General features: G+C 42.3%; 1 protein-coding gene and 1 long non-coding RNA gene across 2 annotated transcripts in view; one reads left to right on the plus strand and one right to left on the minus strand.

The window, feature by feature from the left end:
• Positions 1 to 19,196, plus strand: part of TSEN15 (tRNA splicing endonuclease subunit 15) — a 306,977-nt gene that overhangs the window by 69,834 nt on the left and 217,947 nt on the right. The window lies entirely within an intron of this gene.
• The window catches only part of LOC309372014, a 237,713-nt gene continuing 234,671 nt past the window's right edge, over positions 16,155 to 19,196 (minus strand). Inside the window, exon 3 of the long non-coding RNA XR_014169360.1 lies at positions 16,155 to 16,262. This is a non-coding gene — a long non-coding RNA (uncharacterized lncRNA). The remainder of the gene's footprint in view (positions 16,263 to 19,196) is intronic.

Genomic DNA, 19,196 nt, shown 5'->3' on the forward strand with positions numbered 1-19,196 from the left:
ATCATCTATCCCAGGATTTATATATATATATAGTCCACCTGACTGGGTTGCCCCAGCCACTCTGAGCAGCTACCAACAAATTATAAAACCAAAGTAAAACACCACACTTAAAAAACTTCCCTATACAGAGCATCTTCCTCTGAACCCCAAACTCAGCCCTCTTTGAGACTGACCCTTGGGGGACCCTGATCCGCTTCCACAGACAACAAATATACTCCACGGAACTAAGATGCTGCTGGGCAGAAACTTCCATTATCCCTGACCATTGGCCTTGCTGGCTAGGGCTCTTGGGAGTTGAAGTTCAACAACATATGTGGAGGGCACAATGTTGGGTACCCCTGGACTCAGGGAAAGGGCCTGGAGTTACACTGGCGGCCATGCATTACGCAGAATCCTCACAGCTACTTATAGCAAAGCACCTCTCTCTTTGTGATAAACTTCAGATACGTTGATTTAGTAGAGTGTCAGGCTTTTCTAATAATGGTAGTCAATGCCACTTACAGTCAAGGGTATGAAAAGAGAATCAATGAAACCCAACTTAAGAGTAAAAAAATATGAACATATTTAACAAGAAGTTAAAACTGAACTGAACTAATAGCAGAGAAACCAAGAGCCAAAGAAATTCTCTTGAAAACATGAACAACTCTACAGTTGTGCGTGATCACAATAGTTGTGTGTGATCACAATGGTTTTGCTCAATCCCTCTTCTGAATCCTATGGCAATTGGAAGGCCTGCCCAAAATTAATGAACTCTTGTAAGAATACGTCTGAAAGAATAAGGTGTAAGGGCAGTAGGACATGTGAGAAGGAAAATGAAACATTTCTTACAGCAATTCAGCAATATTTTCTCTCCCCCAGCCTCACATTTGCCAATATGCAATTTTTTATTCCTGGATTGCTAAGTTTTTGCACTCATGCAAAAATGGATTTGAGAGATTGGCTTCAGTGAGGCATTTATGAATTAAAAGGTGATAAGCATTAAATCAATTGTCCTCCTAAAACTGCTGGTATGGTGCATACTTTAAATGGTCCATTAATAGAAACCAGTTACATCTGACCACTATCAAAATTACTTCTTAATTCTGTGGCTGATTCCTAGGTAACATTTTGTCTTGGGTCCTCAGATGTTGTTAGACTACAACTTCCATCATTCCTAGTCAGCATGGCCAGTGATCAAGGGTGATGGGAGTTGTCTGGGGCCCTTAGGTTAAGAAAGTCTGGACTAGATAGAACGATGGGGGGGAAATTATAGGCATTCTTTTGAGGGTTCAGAGTGTATCGTGTGCAAGTAATCCTTACAGTAACCCTGCATGTTAGGTGACAAGATGACTCCCCTATTTCAGAAGAGAGGGGAAGCAGCTGAGGTAGAGAAATAGTTAGTTGTCTATTAGATATATACGAAAGCAAATATATATATATATATATATATATATATATATATATATATATATATATATATATATATTTGCTTTCGTAGATTTTCACGGGTACAGGAATGCAGGTTTTGGTGTCCTCGGGTGTCTTCCCGTGTAAAAGTTGGGGTGTCTAGGCGACGTTTCGACGAGGTCTCACTCGTCATCTTCAGGCTGGTGCTTTCGGCTTCTTGTTACTGGAACAGAGCAGGATCTCAGTGTTTGAGTTCCTATAAATACTGTTGAGGGGGTGTGGTGTATAGCCTCCAATGTTCTGGGCAGAGAGGAAGTTCCCAGGCTAGTGTGCCTTTTCTTCTTTTGTTCCTTAATTACTTGAGGGATATCTTGAGTGATTTCTTGAGTGATATCCTGAGTACCACTTAGGTGGGTCATTAGGTGTGGATTAGTTGCTAAAGTCTTTGTGTCTTGACCTCTTGAACTTTGTGAAGAGTTTTTCTGAGAAGATGGCTGTACTGCACTTAGTTGTGCTCTGGCTTGGCTTCGTGTATAGGGAAGTGACCCCATGGACCAGAGAACGCCAGGCACCTCTCTGCCCAGAACATTGGAGGCTATACACCACACCCCCTCAACAGTATTTATAGGAACTCAAACACTGAGATCCTGCTCTGTTCCAGTAACAAGAAGCCAAAAGCACCAGCCTGAAGATGACGAGTGAGACCTCGTCGAAACGTCGCCTAGACACCCCAACTTTTACACGGGAAGACACCCGAGGACACCAAAACCTGCATATATATATATATATATATAATATTTTTATTAATTTTCACAAAACCAAAAACCTTGCATTAAAGTAAGAAGCATAAAATAAAACAACTATATACATTGTCAGTATTGAATCCACATTATGGAATTACTTCCCTCCCCTGCCTCCCCGGTGCCCCTGTATCATTTTCATTCATGCATGTCAATAAAGTATCTCTGATTACTTATAATAACTTATAATAATACACTCTAGGCGGCTTTCAACAGAATATTAAAATACAATAGTCTATTAAACATTAAAAGCTTCCAATTTTAAACATTGTCTATAACATTACAAGTGTTTTTTTTAAAAAAATCCTGCTAATGTCTTAACTTGAGTACATTGCTTTTGTAAATATGCAACAAACATTTCCCATTTTTTTAAATATTTGTTGTCATTTTGATTTCTAAGTTTCCTAGTTAATTTAGCCATTTCAGCATACTCCATTAACTTAATTTGCCAATCTTCCTTGGTGGGGACTTTTTTGCTTTCCAATGTTGGGCTAGCAATATCCGGACGGCCGTTGTTGCATACATAAACAAATTCTTATATTCTTTAGGTAGATCCATTCCTGTAATACCTAATAAAAAGACTTCTGGTTTTTAAACAAAGGTTATTTTAAACATTTTTTTCAATTCATTATATATCATTTCCCAGAATTTTTAAATAACCTTACATTGCCACCACATATGATAAAACATACCTTCTTTACATTTCCAGCACTTATTTTCTCTTGTTTTGTACATTTTTGAAAATTTAAAAAGGTAAAGGTAAAGGACCCCTGGACGGTTAAGTCCAGCCAAAGGCAACAGTGGGGATGCGGTGCACATCTCGCTTTCAGGCTGAGAGAGCCGGCGTTTGTCCACTGGCAGTTTTTCCGGGTCATGTGGCCAGCATGACTAAGCCGCTTCTGGCAAACCAGAGCAGCGCACGGAAACACCGTTTCCCTTCCCACCAGAGTGGTACCTATTTATCTACTTGCACTTTGATGTGCTTTTGAACTGCTAGGTGGGCAGGAGCAGGGACCGAGCAATGGGAGCTCACCCCGTCATGGGGATTCGAACCGCCAACCTTCCTATCGGCAAGCCCAAGAGGCTCAGTGGTTTAGACCACAGCTCCACCCAATTTAACCAGTATTAAATACCACCTGTTGTTGTTGTTTAGTCGTTTAGTCGTGTCCGACTCTTCGTGACCCCATGGACCAGAGAACGCCAGGCACCTCTGTCCTCTACTGCCTCCCGCAGTTTGGTCAAACTCATGCTGGTAGCCTCGAAAACACTATCCAACCATCTCGTCCTCTGTCGCCCCCTTCTCCTTGTGCCCTCCATCTTTCCCAACATCAGGGTCTTCTCCAGGGAGTCTTCTCTTCTCATGAGGTGGCCAAAGTACTGGAGCCTCAGCTTCACAATCTGTCCTTCCAGTGAGCACTCAGGGTTGATTTCCTTCAGTATGGAGAGGTTTGATCTTCTTGCAGTCCATGGGACTCTCAAGAGTCTCCTCCAGCACCATAATTCAAAAGCATCAATTCTTCGGCGATCAGCCTTCTTTATGGTCCAGCTCTCACTTCCATACATCACTACTGGGAAAACCATAGCTTTAACTATACGAACCTTTGTTGGCAAGGTGATGTCTCTACTTCTCAAGATGCTGTCTAGGCCTGTCATTGCCCTTCTCCCAAGAATACCACCTACAGTATAATAATAATATAATAATAATAATTTATTTATATTCCGCCCATCTGGCTGAGTTTCCCCAGCCACTCATTTTAATATAATTCTCTTTAAGTAAGGACTATATCATTTTTCCATAGTCTTTCACAAGCTGTCATCTGAATATTATGTCCCACAACTTTTGCCCACTTTATCATAACACACATAACTTCTTCTCTTTAGTTTCCCATTCCAACAACAGGTTATACAGTGGTACCTCGGGTTAAGTATTTAATTCGTTCCAGAGATCCGTTCTGAACCTGAAACTGTTCTTAACCTGAGGCACCACTTTAGCTAATGGGGCCTCCTGCTGCTGCCGTGCCACCGGAGCCCGATTTCTGTTCTCATCCTGAAGCAAAGTTCTTAACCTGAAGCACTATTTCTGGGTTAGTGGAGTCTGTAACCTGAAGTGTATGTAACCTGAAGCGTATGTAACCCGAGGTACCACTGTACATTTTTGATAATAATTTAGTACCACTTTCTATTATTTCTCTCTTGAAATTTGAGATTTTGTAGGTGAACCCTTTCTTTTTATCATTTTTGAATACTTCATTTAACTGGAAATATTGTAGCCAATCTGTTACATTTCCTCTTACCTCTTGAAAATCCTTCAATTTTAATTGGTTATCCATTTCCGTTAACAACTCTCTATATGTTGCCCAATTAGGTTTCATATTTAATTTTTTTACGAATGTTGCTTCCAGTGAGGAAAGCCACCATGGTGTTTTTTGTTCTAGCAAATCTTTATAATTTCCCCAAACTTTAAAATCGTATTTCTTATTATATGATTGTTGAAGCTTTTGTGTACTTTTGCCTTCTGATACCACAAATACATATGCCAACCAAATCTATTATCATGTCCTTCTAGGTCTAATAAATCTGTATTTTTTAATACTATCGAATCCCGGATCCAGCATATGCAAGAAGCTTCGTAATATAATTTTAAATCTGGTAAGGAGAAGCCACCTTTGTCTTTAAAATCTGTTAATAATTTATATTTTGTTCTTGGCTTCTTTCCTCGCCAGATAAATCTCAAAATATATTTCTGCCACTCTTTGAAGCAACTTTTCCAGCATCAATAAACATCATAGCTGCCCGTTTTTCATTCATTACTTCCAAATAATATCTATTACATTCCTTATATTATCCTTCTTCTGTCTCCCTGGGAGAAATCCTGTTTGATCCTGATTAATTGTTTCTAACAATATGCCCTTTATTCTATTAGCTAATATATTTGTGAACAATTTATAATCACTATTTAATAATGAAATTGGTCTAAAAAATTTAACTTCCAATGTATCTGTCTCTTGCTTTGGAATCAAAGTAATAAAAGCCTTTTTCCAGGTCTTTGGTATTTTCCCTGCGTTTAATATTTCATTCATTACATTTTGTAACAACTGATTTAAATAACTTTGTTTCCTGTTAATCCACCTGGGCCTGGTGATTTACCTATTTTTGCTTGTTTGGTGGCATCTGAAACTTCTGAGGTGTTAATTGGTGCATTTAATATAATAAATTTTTCCTTTTGGAATTTTGGCAATTTATTTAGTTGGTTGTCTAAAACCACCCAGTAAATTAATGATTGACTTAATATTTGAGCTGAGGACTTCTGATTAGAATTAGGCTTGCCACCTATTCTCCAAAGATAGGCTCTGCACTAGAAGTCCAACAGGGGCAGTTCCTCCCTCCCTGCAAGAAAGTTGTTACCCCTGTTGAATTTCTGCTTGAGATCTGTCACTTTCGGTTTCTCTCTGCTTCTCATTTCTCCTTTCTGCATTTCTGCCCGTCTGCAATCTTTCTTCTGTCCTTGTGATGGACAGCTGAGCTAGACCAGAGTCTGGTGGTGCAGTGCCCCAGAATTCCACCAGGGGGCTGGGACCTCTCTCTGATTGGCCAGCCAGAGGAGGGCGGAGCCAGCACTTGGGGAGGGAAAAGTGAGGAGCTTTAGAGAGGGAGAGAAGGAGGGGAGATGGAGGGCTGGGTCTGAGCTGGGGGTGCAACATCCACAGTGAGAGAAGGGAGTTGAAATAGAGTGTTTAGTGTCTTGGGAGCCCCTGGGAGGCTGAGGCTGAGCAAGGAGCCGTGAGGGAACACTCATTTCAGTCAGGAAAGAGAAAACTCCCAAACCAGTTTGGAGGGGTGTGGGGACCCCCTGGCTCTGTTATACTATTAGAAATACGTCAGGAGTGTGGCTTCAGGAGTTGGGAAACTGGCAGAAAGTGCCACCTTGTTTAAGAACCAAAATATTAAGCTGCAACACCTAGGCTACACCTGAGTTAAGGAACTGAAGTGAAATAACTCAAAGTTAACTGTTTCCTGAAAGAGTTTTCTCTCCTGACGCAGCTTTTGTTTCACCAGTTTTGTTCTGTAAAATAAAACCTTTCTTCTTTCTTCAACTTTGCCTTATTGTCCAAGTATCAAAGTTTTTCCTCACACAAAAACATAGGATAACCCTTGGTAGTTATAAAAGATAGAGCGGGTTTGCCACAGTCCCCTTCAAAATGCCTCAGAATTTAGTGTACAAATTTTGCTTAATCTGGAGGCAGTGATGGGTTGGATGTGGGCAAATAAACTGAAGCTGAATCCTGAAAAGACAAAGTCCTTCTGTGCCCCCCATTCTCATGCGTAAGCAGTGGGGAGATGGCCTGGATGGGGTTGCCGACCCCCGGAAAGTGTCAGCGCTGCCAGTGGAGGCTCAGGGGCCTCGTGGGGAGGAGTGATTCACCAGCTACAGGCCCTTTTGGACAGAAATGACTTGGCCATCGTATTTCATGCTCTGGGAGCTTCCAATGCGCACTATGTGGAGCTGCCCTTGAGGACAACGCAGAAACGTCAATAGGTCCAGAATGCAACTGCCAGATTATTTAGATCTCACATAACCCCTGTTTTATAACAGCTGCACTGGTTGCCAGTTCATTTCTGGGCCCAAGTCAAGCGTTAGCGTTAGTGTTTAAATACCTGGAAGACTGCCTCCTTCCCTGCAGCCCTGCTTGGGTGCTGAGATCGGCAGAAGGGCTCACTTGGCTATTTCACTGCCCCCCCCCCAGAAGCTGGGAGAGGCATTCTCTGGGGCAGCCCCTAAGTTCTAGAATTCCCTCCTCACAGAGCTTTGGGTCTGGCACTTTCATTATGCATTTTTCAGTGAACACTGAAGATGCACCTCTTTACCCCGGCTTTTGATAGTTCAGAGATATATATTTTAGGGCTCTCCTTATTTCTGTTATTGTAATTTGTCTTGGACTGTTTTTAATGTTGTGTTTTAATTGTTAGGACCTGCCCTGGGATCTTGGGATGAAGACCAGGCAATAAATTGCAATAGTAAAAATAATTTCCTCTGATATAATGCATATCTGCATTATGAAAATGCACTAAAATTTGCATTTTTGCACAATTACTTGCCTGGAGAACAACATTGCAGATTTCAGAAGATGGTTGTGTTTTGTTCCACACATTTTCCCAAAAAGTACAAGTTTGGTAGGTTTGCCCTTAAATGTGAACTGAATCACATTTATCCGATCATCACCATTAAATGCACAAAACACCTGTCAGAAAAAAGGATCTAAAATAATATGTTATTAGGAAACAAATAAAAATGCATTCTTTCACTGTTATGCTTCTAACTTGTTATAAATTGCACACAGACCATGAGGCATTTTGTCAACCTGCTGCTGAAAAGCCTAAATTCCTCTGTTGTTTCCTAATTATGCTGTTTGCAGAGAATGTGGCATAAGAATGAATTGTTACTGCATGAGCTGTTCATGGAGCAAAACAGGATGACATCTATATAATTATTTTCTTGACCCTGGAATGATTCCACTGTCAAGATAGAGTAGTCAATATTCAACAGGCACACAATGGCACTAGTGGCCAAGTCTAGGCAGCCTGCTAATAGTACAAAGATGGTGTGTCATTCCACACAACCTCAGAGTCTTGATGTTAAAGTTTGGAGGAGCATTGGATAAGGTGAAATGTGACCTGAAGTTAGGAGTAAAGATTATGAACTGATTGGAAACTTTTATTAGCATTTTCTTTGTAGATGAATGCACATGGCATCTCATTTTACAACCGCAGCTTATAAACCCCTTTCCACTCTGACAGCTTGGCTTTTGAAAGGATAGATTGTTTACCAAGCAAGCCTGCCGGGATTAGTGGCATAGTGCTAAATACAATGGCAATGTTTACTGACCATGAAACTAGCATTGTTGCACTCATGAAAGAGGAATGACAAGTTGCATCCAGCCAGTTTAGAGCTCTAATTGTTGGATTTAGATGGCTGTCAAAGTCTCCTGATATTCTCTGAGCCCTGCATGCAAACACCAAATGCAAAATGTAAAAAGACTTGTGGGACTCTAACCCAACACTGCTCTGGCTTGCAGCAATGCACCAAAGGCTCAGGCTCTCTTGCCCCTCTATCATCTGTGATCTTTTTGGACTTCCGGGTTAGCGCCATCAGCGAATGGCGGAGTTCCTCCAACCGGAGGAAAGGGTTCCATGGAAATTGGGTCTTCCCGTCGCGGCGAAGGCGGGGACCCGCTAGAAATCCCAGGTGGAGAAGCCTGGGAACGTGGGGTTCGGGTGAGCACCAAGAGCGCCTCCCCTACTTGCGAGGGAACCCCTTTTTGGGGCTCCGGAGTGAAGTGGGGTGAGCAGCGCGGTGCTGCAAACCGATTGCTACTTTCACGGAGGGAAGCCGCACAGCCATCGCGGGAGAGCGCTGACTTTTTCCTGATGACAATTGGACTCTAAATCAAGTACCCGTGAGTAAAAACGGAAAATTGGATTAAGAAATTTGTGGAATTTGTGAATTAGGCAACGAAGCGGGAAGGTTTAAACAGGAAGTCCGCCTTCCGCTTTTTGTAAATAGACTGAAGCAAAGACCTTGCAATCTAATAGCCTGGAAAATTGTCTTAAAGTTGGAAATTTCCTGCATCTACAATCAATAAAACCCCCTTGGAAGGAGGAGAAGGGGGGGGGATTCGACTGCTTAATCCTGCAGGAGGAGAGTAAAGGAATTTAAGTTTCCATCGTCCCAAACCTGGGGACGGGGTGTCAGGACAGAAATTGTTTGAGACGTCCATTGATTGAAAGTGGAGCACTTTGACAGATAGTAAAAAAAAAAGAGAAACAAATTAACTTCAACGCTGCTTTCTGTATTTCTATATTTTAAAGAAACAAAGTATTTGAAAACCGAAAGTAATCTTCTTTGTTGGATACATTTTAAAGATGGATACAAATAGAAATTGTGTCCGCTAGAGGGAGCCTGTCAGTTTGTTGTTGCAGTTTACTTGGAGACCTTACAGCTGTGAGATTGAGATCGTGGGACCAGCCGTTTGACCTTGAACAGAAATGTGTTGGAAGGAAGTTTTGGTGTCTGCCCTTGGCAAGACAAATGCTTTGCTAGAGCAGTTGCATGAGAAAATGAACTTGATGAATGAAAAGTTGGACTTGATGACTGCTGTAGCCAGTGAATATGAATTAACAGGAAACAAGGATAAAGAAGTTATAAAGTGACCAATTCAGGAATCTAGTTCGACAGAGCAAGTCCAAGGGCAGATGAAGACGGAAGAGGCTGCGATTACACCTCAAACAACACAAATGGAGAGATCCAAAGTCCTGCAGGAGCAAAGGCCACGGCATTGGAAGATTGAACTTGGAATGTGTCTGGAAGTGTTTGGAGTCAAGGAAGCTCTTAACTCTGGTGGGACTATGAAACAGGTTGACAACTATCTTTTGGATAACTATTTTATGGATTACAAAGATGATGACGGGGAGTGGGACTGTGGGGAATGGGCTAGCCTGACGAAGGAAAATGGAAATTATCACCGGTTGGAATTCTCCGGAGACCCACTCCCCAAGGAGAAAGGGAAGAAACTACGAAAGAAACCAACAAAAGATGAAGAAGTGCGTAAGCACAAACAAGAACAAGAAAATCTGCAGAAGGGGCATAGAAGAGACTTAAGGGCCTCTGACATAAGATCACCAGATTGATGGACTGGATGTAATGGTCAGAAAGGACTGACATAACCCGAGACCAGGAAGAAGGGACGTTGGATAAAAATTAGAGGGGGGAAAAGTTTATAACAAGAAAAAATTCTTTTTATTTTTGGAATTAGTGTAACACTAATGAAATATCAGGGAATATGCTGGAAAGGAACTAATTGGCTTTAGTAGAAAAGATTTAAGGAGTTATGTATGAACATGGTTTAAATTTTGAAATTTTAAGGTTTTTAAGGTAAGATAAGGTTAAAGAAATTAAGGTAAATTGAATAACAGAATATAGTAAAAGATGGAAAGGATATGCTGAATTAATAAATAAGATAGTCTATCTTAAGATAAATTATTTAAAACTAAAATTGAGAAATATGGGAAGAATTTGCAGGAATAATGAATTAAATTAGAATACAAAAAGGGAGGTGTGAGGAGGTCCAAGAAACAAGCAAATGAAAAGATGCAATTTGAGATTTGTATTTCTCTTCTTTTTCTTGTTTTTTCTTTTTATTTTATTCTTTTTGTTGTATTTTTCTGTTTTTTCTTTTTTCATACTTATGTATTCATGAAACTTTGAATAAATATCATTAAAAAAAATATCATCTGTGATCTTTTAAATAGACATGCATAGAAGACTGAACCTGGGACCTTTGGCAACAGGTGTAGGGAGGTGATTGCCCTCTAAATATTGTTGGAGTCCAACTTCCATCAGCCCCAGCCAGCATGGAATGGTAAGCTATGATGGTAGCTGGAATCCAGCATTTTCACATCCCCTGTTTTGGAAGCAATGCTATGATCCCTCATCCCTTAGCTCTGTGGGAGAGGTCAAAAGCTCAACAATAAATGATGAACATTAAAATCAGAATGATGAATGATGAAGACCTCAGTTCAGCTTAGAGACATACTTAGTTATTTCTCAGTTACTTTAGTTCAGGATGAGGAACCTATGGCCCTCTAGATGTTGCTGGACTGCAACATCCCTGACAATTGGCCCTGCTGGCTGGAGCAGCTGGGAGTTGTAGTACAGCAACATCTGTAGAACCCTCCATGCAATTGGGGAACCTGCTTTATCAGGGTTCTACTCATGTGTAAGCAAATGTGAGTAAAAGCTCTCATGAGATCTTCCCCTCTCAACTTGGAGAAGGGTCGGGGACTGAGCAGATGGGGTGGCACACACCAGTACACTGGAGGCAAGCTTTCGTGTACTCCCCTGCCCTGGACGCTGTTTGAGCATTTGTGCACTCAGGCAAATGCCTGAACACACCTCCTTTGGGGCTCATATTCATGGTAACCTCAATCTTGTTTAGGAGCACACTTGCCTGTTAAGATATATACTCAAGATCTGTTATTGATACGTTACTCCTTTGTATGCCTTAACCATTCTGTTGCTGTAATTGACAGTGGCTTTCTCATCCTTGGTGGATTTTATGGATAAAGGAGGAATACTATATCAAAGATGGTATACCAAAATATCACTGTGAAGTCACTTTTAATCCAATGAATGAGGCAACACTAGTTTTTGCAAAATGTTGGGAAACCATGTTAAATGACAGTGACGAAAGGTCTGGGCAACTACTAATCTGAAATTAAGAATTTATGAATTTATGCAAACAACACGCAGACCTAGTGGTGGGAGGAAAAAATCCTTAAATAAGAGACACGGGGGAATAATTAATGGACTTCAATGTCTGTACACTAATGTGCAAAGCATGGGAAATAAACAAGATGAGCTTGAGCTCTTGGTACAGCAAACTAAATATGACATAATAGGCAGCACTGAAACCTGGTGGGATAAGTCCCACGACTGGAATGTAATAATGGAGGGATACAATCTATTTCAGAGAAACAGACCAAACAAGAAAGGAGGAGGAGTGGCGTTATATGTCAGGGATGTGTATACCTGTGAAGAGATCCAGGATTTAGAACCTCAAAGCCAAAGTGAGAGCATTTGGGTGAAAATTAAGGGAGAGAAGAATAACAGTGACCTCATTGTGGGAGTTTACTATAGATCCCCAAGCCAAACGGAGGACATAGATGATGCCTTCCTGGAACAGATGGCCAAGCATGCAAAAGGAAGGGAGATAGTAGTAATGCGGGACTTCAATTACCCGGATATTTGTTGGATGTCAAACTCAGCCAAGAGCATAAGGTCAAACAGATTCCTCACTGGCCTTGCAGACAACTTCATTGCCAGAAAGTGGAAGAAGCAACAAGAGGAACAGCCATTTTAGATCTGGTCCTAACCAATGTTGATGACCTGGTTAGTGGGGTAGAAGTGGAAGGATCATTAGGCGCGAGTGATCATGCTCTTCTGAAGTTTACTATACAGCGGAAAGGAGCAGCCAAGCATACTAGGACTCAATTTCTTGACTTTAAGAAAGCCGACTTCATAAAACTTAGGGAAGTGCTGTGTGAGATCCCATGGACAGTAATACTAAAAGGAAAGGGAGTTCATGATGGCTGGGAGTTTGTTAAGAGGGAGATAGTAAAAGCACAACTTCAGGCAATACCAATGAGACGGAAACATGGAAGGTGCCTAAAGAAGCCAGGGTGGCTATCTAAAGAACTTTTAACTGAGTTAAGATTAAAAAAGGATGTGTACAAAAAATGGAAAAGGGGGGAAACCACCAAAGAGGAATTCAAACAAATAGCCAGCACATGTAGACACAAAGTCAGAAAAGCTAAAGCACAGAATGAACTCAGGCTTGCTAGAGAGGTTAAAAGCAACAAAAAAGGCTTTTATGGGTATGTTCGTAGCAAAAGGAAGAACAAAGAAACAGTGGGGTCACTCAGAGGAGAAGATGGTGAAATGCAAACTGGGGACACAGAAAGGGCTGAACTCCTCAATGCCTTCTTTGCCTCAGTCTACTCCGATAAAGAAAACAATGCCCGACCTGAAGAATTTGGAGCAAATGATTCAGCAGAGGAAACACAGCCCAGAATAAATAAGGAGTTATTCTAATTTCTGCCTCCTTTTTCCCATAACACTGTGCCAAAAACCTCAGTGTAAAAGACAACTTTTTTCTTGTATGACATCACAGCCATGTTGCCTTGGCAACCTCCCACTCAGTTACCCTGTTGTCTTGTAAATGGCTTTTGCCATAGGCATCATCTCCCTCTGTCCTTCAATCTGTTGGAAAAACAGGGTCAGCCTGTCAGCTCACCTAAATTCTCAAATGTTATGTACTGAATTGAATAGGATCCAAACTGCAACAGTCTGATTGGTCCTAGAACAATAGGATCCAAAAGGCAGCAGTCTGATTGGTCCTAGAACAATGCAGCAATATGATTGGTTGGCAGGAACCACCCAATCATGCTCCAGATAGAAGTGAATCCACAACCTGATTGGCTTACAGTAGAATTCCAGAATTAGCCAATCTTGTGCAGCCCATTGTGTAAATAATGTATATAAAGCAGATACTTTGAGGGGACATTCATTCATTCCTCCTCACCACTATGAGCTGAATAAAGAGCATGAAATCACTTTGCGACTCTGAGTATATTTCATCAAAGCTCTGATGAAACCCCAGCACACAAGGGGGGAATCTGGCACCCAGGAATCTGGGGGATCCCTGTTCTCCCACTAAACCATCACACAATGCAATCAAAACTCAACTGAACACAGGAATAAACCTCTCCAGGCAAGTCATATGCACAAATATATATATATATAGTAGATATCTTGTGCATATATTTGTGAAAATAACATACAAAAATGAATTGTATTAGAGAAAATTGCTAAAATGTGTACATTAGACAAAATCGCACCAGCCCATCTGATTGGATGGTACTTCCAAAACAACAACAAGAGAATAGTTAATATAAGAAATCATCATTAAGAATTTGGATTTGAAAGCACTCCCGTTAATATTGTCAAATTATTCTTTGGGAGCGAAATTGGCATTGTTCAAGGTTGCTGCTGCTCACGGCTGGAAATGGGAGCTTGCAGCCGGGTGGAGAAGCAATAGAAGGCTCTCAAGCAGAACCACCTATTCCAGGACTAACGGTGAAGGTGCAACTACAACTACCCAATGGACACAGGGTCCAGGTAGAGGCGCTGTTAGACTCAGGAGCGTCAGCAGATTTCATAGACCAGAAATTGGTACAGGAACACAAAATCGCTTTGTTACCTTTGAATTTCCCACTAAGAGTGAAAACAATCGACGGCAGACCGCTACTGTCAGGAGAAGTGACTTACGAGACTCCACCAATGAGAATGGCTATGGGTCATCACTCAGAGACCAGGGCATTTCATGTGACCAAACTAGCTGGGCACCTGATGGTGCTGGGCATGAGTTGGCTCAATTGTCACAATCCGGTGATTGCCTGGCATCAAAGGTCTTTGGTTTTTGGTTTTTGGTTTGTTCTATTGTATGACACATTGTTTGGGGCAAAACGCAAAAATCTCGGTGGAAGTAATGGGAACAGAGGTGGAAGGGAAGTTGATGGGGAATGAAAGTGAGATTCCGTCACAATATATTGCTTATCGGGATGTTTTTTGTGAAAAAGAAGCAGATAAACTTCCACCACATAGGCCCTATGACTGCAAGATAGATCTAGTCCCTGGGGCACAGTTGCCACCAAGCAAGATATATGCCATGTTGGAAGTAGAATCTGCAGCATTAAGGGAGTTCCTGGAATAGGTGGTTCTGCTTGAGAGCCTTCTATTGCTTCTCCACCCGGCTGCAAGCTCCCATTTCCAGCCGGGGACATTCGTTTCCCTGATGCAGTTCCTTCAGGCAATTGTCTTCTCCCATGTCTGCTCCAGATAGAGACTCCCATCCTTTACGATTGCGACATTGTCGTGCTAGATGCCCTGGTTTTCCACAGACAAAGCAACGCCTCATGTCTCTTCCTCTCCCTGCATTTCCTCTTACCATGGAAGAGGTAGTAACTGGGAGGGGTCTGGCTGCCCCTAATTCCATGGGCTCTGGCCGCTCTCGTCCTGGCATGTTGCTCGCTCTGCTCTCTATACTTTCGATAATATTGTTTTCCCGCCACCGCGGTCTCCATTGTTCCTTCTTTTCACTAGCCCTCCGTTCCACCCTTAGGCTCAATTGCAGGCACATTCGGACCAGAGAGTCCAAGGAACTAGGTTCTGGCATTTGGGCCAATTGGTCTAAAATCTCATTATTCAGTCTTTCCCTAAAAAGGGCTGCAACTGTTGGGGAATTCAGATCCCATTTTAATTTCTGCACCAGCAAACTAAAATTGGACCAATAAACTCCCACAGTGTCTTTTCCTTGTCTCATTCTCAACAGCTGCCTAGCTGTGGTTACTTCATGCGCAGGGTCTAAGAAAATCGTGTCTAGATACTGCAGAAACATTTGTAGATTTCCTAGGGCGGCATCCCTCCGAGATATTAGATATAACACAGTCCTTAGTCCTCCCTTCCAAGAAATTAATCACATAAGCAACCTTCTCTTGCTCAGATTGAAATTCTTTATCCTTTACCTCAATTATGTAAGAAATTTCTGTCTTGAAAGCCATGTATTCAGAGCTTTCTCCCTTGAAGCTATGTGGACGTACAGTAAATGTTTTACTCACTCTATCTCCACACGTCGCTTGCAGCATGGCTCTATGTTCTCCCAGTGCTGCTGATAGTACGTCGACTTGACTTTTCAACTGTAAGTTCTGTTGCCATAAGTCCTGTAATGTTAGCTGGAGCGCTGGGGTTTCTCCTTGCCCAATTGGTGCCACAGCTCCATCCATTTTGGCTTCTCCTTCTTTACTTATAGTGAAGAGGCGCAGAGCAGAAGGTATTCTGTCAGGACTGGCTGTTGTCCTCTTCAGATCACCACACAAACGCTTCTGGTCTTTTATAACTTTTTGTTGCGTATTAACAAAACAATCTTATAAACGGTTCTTAACTTTAACTATTCTTCCTCAGAGTCACTTCTTTCAGATCCCTTCTGAGCTCTGCTTCTCCGTGACCAGCCACCCTCAAAATGGCGAAGGCGCCCTTCCCTTCGCTTTCCCCTCTTTTTCCTACCCTCCTGGCTAGAGCTGGCCTGTATCTCCCCTCCTCCCAATCTGAGCTAGAACTGAACCCTTGCCTTTCCTGGGAACAGCCGGTCCCTCCCTCTTGTTCCTCTTGCTCCCTTCTATTAGCTTCACTGCTCTCTTCCCCCCCTTGGGGAATGCTTTCTCCCTCTGATAAACTGGAAACTTCTAACTCTTCCCTGACACAAAGCACCTCCAAGGATAAAAGCCTGATCAAGGAATCGCATGTTTGTAATAGGACCTTTATTAGAATTGAACAAAAATGTCAAAGTCATGAAGTAGTGTAAAATAATTACCTATTTATTTAGATTTTTGGTTTTGTGGGGAAAGGGAACTGGGCCTTGGGGTGGGGTAGCTGTGCTGGAGCTGCTGGCCTCACTGCTGTCGCTGCCTGGAATAGAAAAGAAAAAATATTCTTATTTTTTCATTTATTATTTATGCATTATCACATTGATAACCCATCTTTCCTGTAAGGGTCTTAAGGTGGCTTATGCTATCTCCCCCCTCATCCCATCCTCACAACAGATCTGTGAGGTAGGTTAGGCCAAGAGGCAGTGAGTGCCCAAGATTGCCCATTAAATTCCATGGGGGGGGGTTGAACCCTGGTCCCCCAGTCCTAGTCCAGCAGTCTAGCTTGGGTTGCCAACCCTTTTGAACCGATAGGCACACCTGCAAACATGAGAGACTGCAGTGGGCACTACACCATAATGAAAAAGCACAGAGATAAACAGAAATTGTTCTCTCCTTCAAAACGGATGTCCCTGAACCCTTCTTGAATCCTTCCTCCCCCGAGAGCCAGATTCTCTCTGGCCTCACAGTTCCTCATGAAAACAGGTCATCTCTCACCTTGCAAATCACGGCGGGTGGCAACCATCCCCTGGTCGATGGGATGAACATAGATGACTCTTAATTACACTGGTATTACCTTCTCATTCTTCATAACCATCACTTCCTCTGCCTCTCTCTCCTTCTTGTAGACCAGGGGATGGATTTTGAGGGTGTGACAACAGGAGGCCAGAAGCCTGTGATTGATTGATCTTTATTACGGCCATTGGCCCGTCACACCACCATAATGTACTTGAACCTCCAAATTTAAAACCGCCAAAACTTCCAAAAAATCAGACAAGAACCAAAGCAAAACAAAAACAAAAGACCAACATCATACATTACAACAAATTTGTAGCATAAACATCGCCCTCTGCTCATAAATTAATAGAAGACATCAATGGTGATATCACCTAATTACATCCTAAAACATAGATCATGGTTTAAAGGGATTATCCGAGCCACACAGGAGTCCGTTTCTTTTCTTTAGGGATAGGACGCTGACCAAGAATCTGGCAACCATGAGTGATCTTAGGGGGTCATCATCATTTAATAGATATCTCAGTTTGGCTTCAGTCGTATCATCGGCAATTCCCTTAAGATATTGAGCAAGAAACTTGCTCCTGGCCGATAAGTGAAAAGCACAATCAAGAATTATGTGATGCAACGATTCCGGTGCCCCACAATTACAATCACATAAGAGCGATATCTGTCCATTGGAGAATCTATTTCTCAGCACGTTCGATGGGAAGGTGTTGAATCTTGCCTTTACAAAGGCATATCTATGAGCTGAGGAAGTTAAAGAATTCAAATAGTTTGGGAGCCTTAAGAGGGGTAATAAACCAAGATTTAGAGGTGAGCAGGTACCATTGCCCAAGATCATTTTCTGCTGCAAGTCCATCTCCTCTAGCTTACAGGTTACTGTTCTTTTAGCTGGAACTATGTCCTGCTCTAGTAATTTGGATGGGGAGATTCCCATTGCCATTATTTTCAGCTGTAAATTTTTTACCCATGGGCTCTAGAAATCATCTCTCCACATACATTGTATCAAGTACAGGTTTGGGAGATTGTGCCATAGAGATAACCAGTGACAAAGTATGTGCTTCCACAGAGCATTTTCCAGGGATACAATATTAAGTTCCATGCGTAACGCTGTATTACTTACACAGTTGGGCAGTTTCAATATCCCTCTTAAAAACTGATTTTGAATGACCTCCAGGTGAGATAGGTTGGCAAAAGTCCCCCAAATTGAGATGGCATAAGCAATTGTCGGGATCACCTTGGCCTTGAAGACTTTCAACGCCGATGGGATGTGAAGGGCCCCATCGGTGAAGAAGAATCGCAAGATCGCCAAGGAGATAGATTTGCCTCTATTTGTAACATAGGCTACATGGGCCTTCCATCTGAGGTTATGTTGTAACCAGACTCCCAAATATTGGAATCTATAGACTTGTTCGATGATTCTCCCATCAATTCTCCAATTATGGAGTTTCCGGCTCTTTGAGAAAATCAGGATCTTAGATTTTCCATAATTAATTGTAAGGGAATTTGCGTGACAGTATGATCCAAAAAATTTTAGGGCCCTCCTGAGACCTACTCTAGAAAAAGAAAGAATGACTGCGTCATCCGCATATAGTAACAAGGGGCAGCGATAAAGTGCTAGGCGGGGTGCATGAATCCTTTCTTGGGCCTCTATCAGGGGAGTCCTCATGTCACTTATGAACAAATTGAACAGGAGTGGAGCCAATATACAACCCTGTCAAACACCTCTGTTAATGGGAATTGAATTTGTGAGATCACCCTCCGGGGTGAATCTCACTCTGGCCGCTGAGTTCTCATGGAGTTTGATTATTAGCCAGAGAAGCCTTCTGTCGATGCCCCAGCGGGTGAGTTTTTCCCAGAGGATGCTCCTGGGGATACTATCGAATGCTGCCTTTAGGTCAATGAATGCCACACAGAGTTGGCCACCTTTTGGGGTGGAATATTTCCAGGCAAGATGCTGTAGAATTAGATTATGATTAATTGTTGACTGTTTTGGGCGGAATCCAGCTTGTTCGGGCCCAATTAATTTTCTCTCTTCGGCCCATTGGATTAGTCTGTTCAACAGGGAGCGGGCATACAGTTGCCCCACTATTGAGAGCAGGCTGATGTTCCTGTAGTTCCCCGGGTCATCTGGTGAGCCCTTTTTGTGGATTGGAACGATAACAGCATCCTTCCATACTTCCGGGATCATTCCAGAGTTGTTAACTGCATCGAAGATGTTCGCCAGGACCTTGGCCCACCAGTCCGCGTGGTATTTTATAGCTTCTGCCGGGATCAGGTCTGGCCCAGGCGCTTTCCCTGTTTTAAGGTTGACGATCAAGTCATGGATGTCTTCCGGATCGGTAGGGGGCCAGAGGGGAAGCTGATCTTGAAATTCGTCTCTTGTGTTAACGATACAGTCAGTTGTGGCAAAGTAATTTTTTAAATAAGATTCCCAAACCGGGGCGGGAATAA

Source organism: Podarcis melisellensis (genome assembly GCF_964234715.1).
Source record: "Podarcis melisellensis genome assembly, chromosome: 6".
NCBI classification, from domain to species: domain Eukaryota; kingdom Metazoa; phylum Chordata; class Lepidosauria; order Squamata; family Lacertidae; genus Podarcis; species Podarcis melisellensis.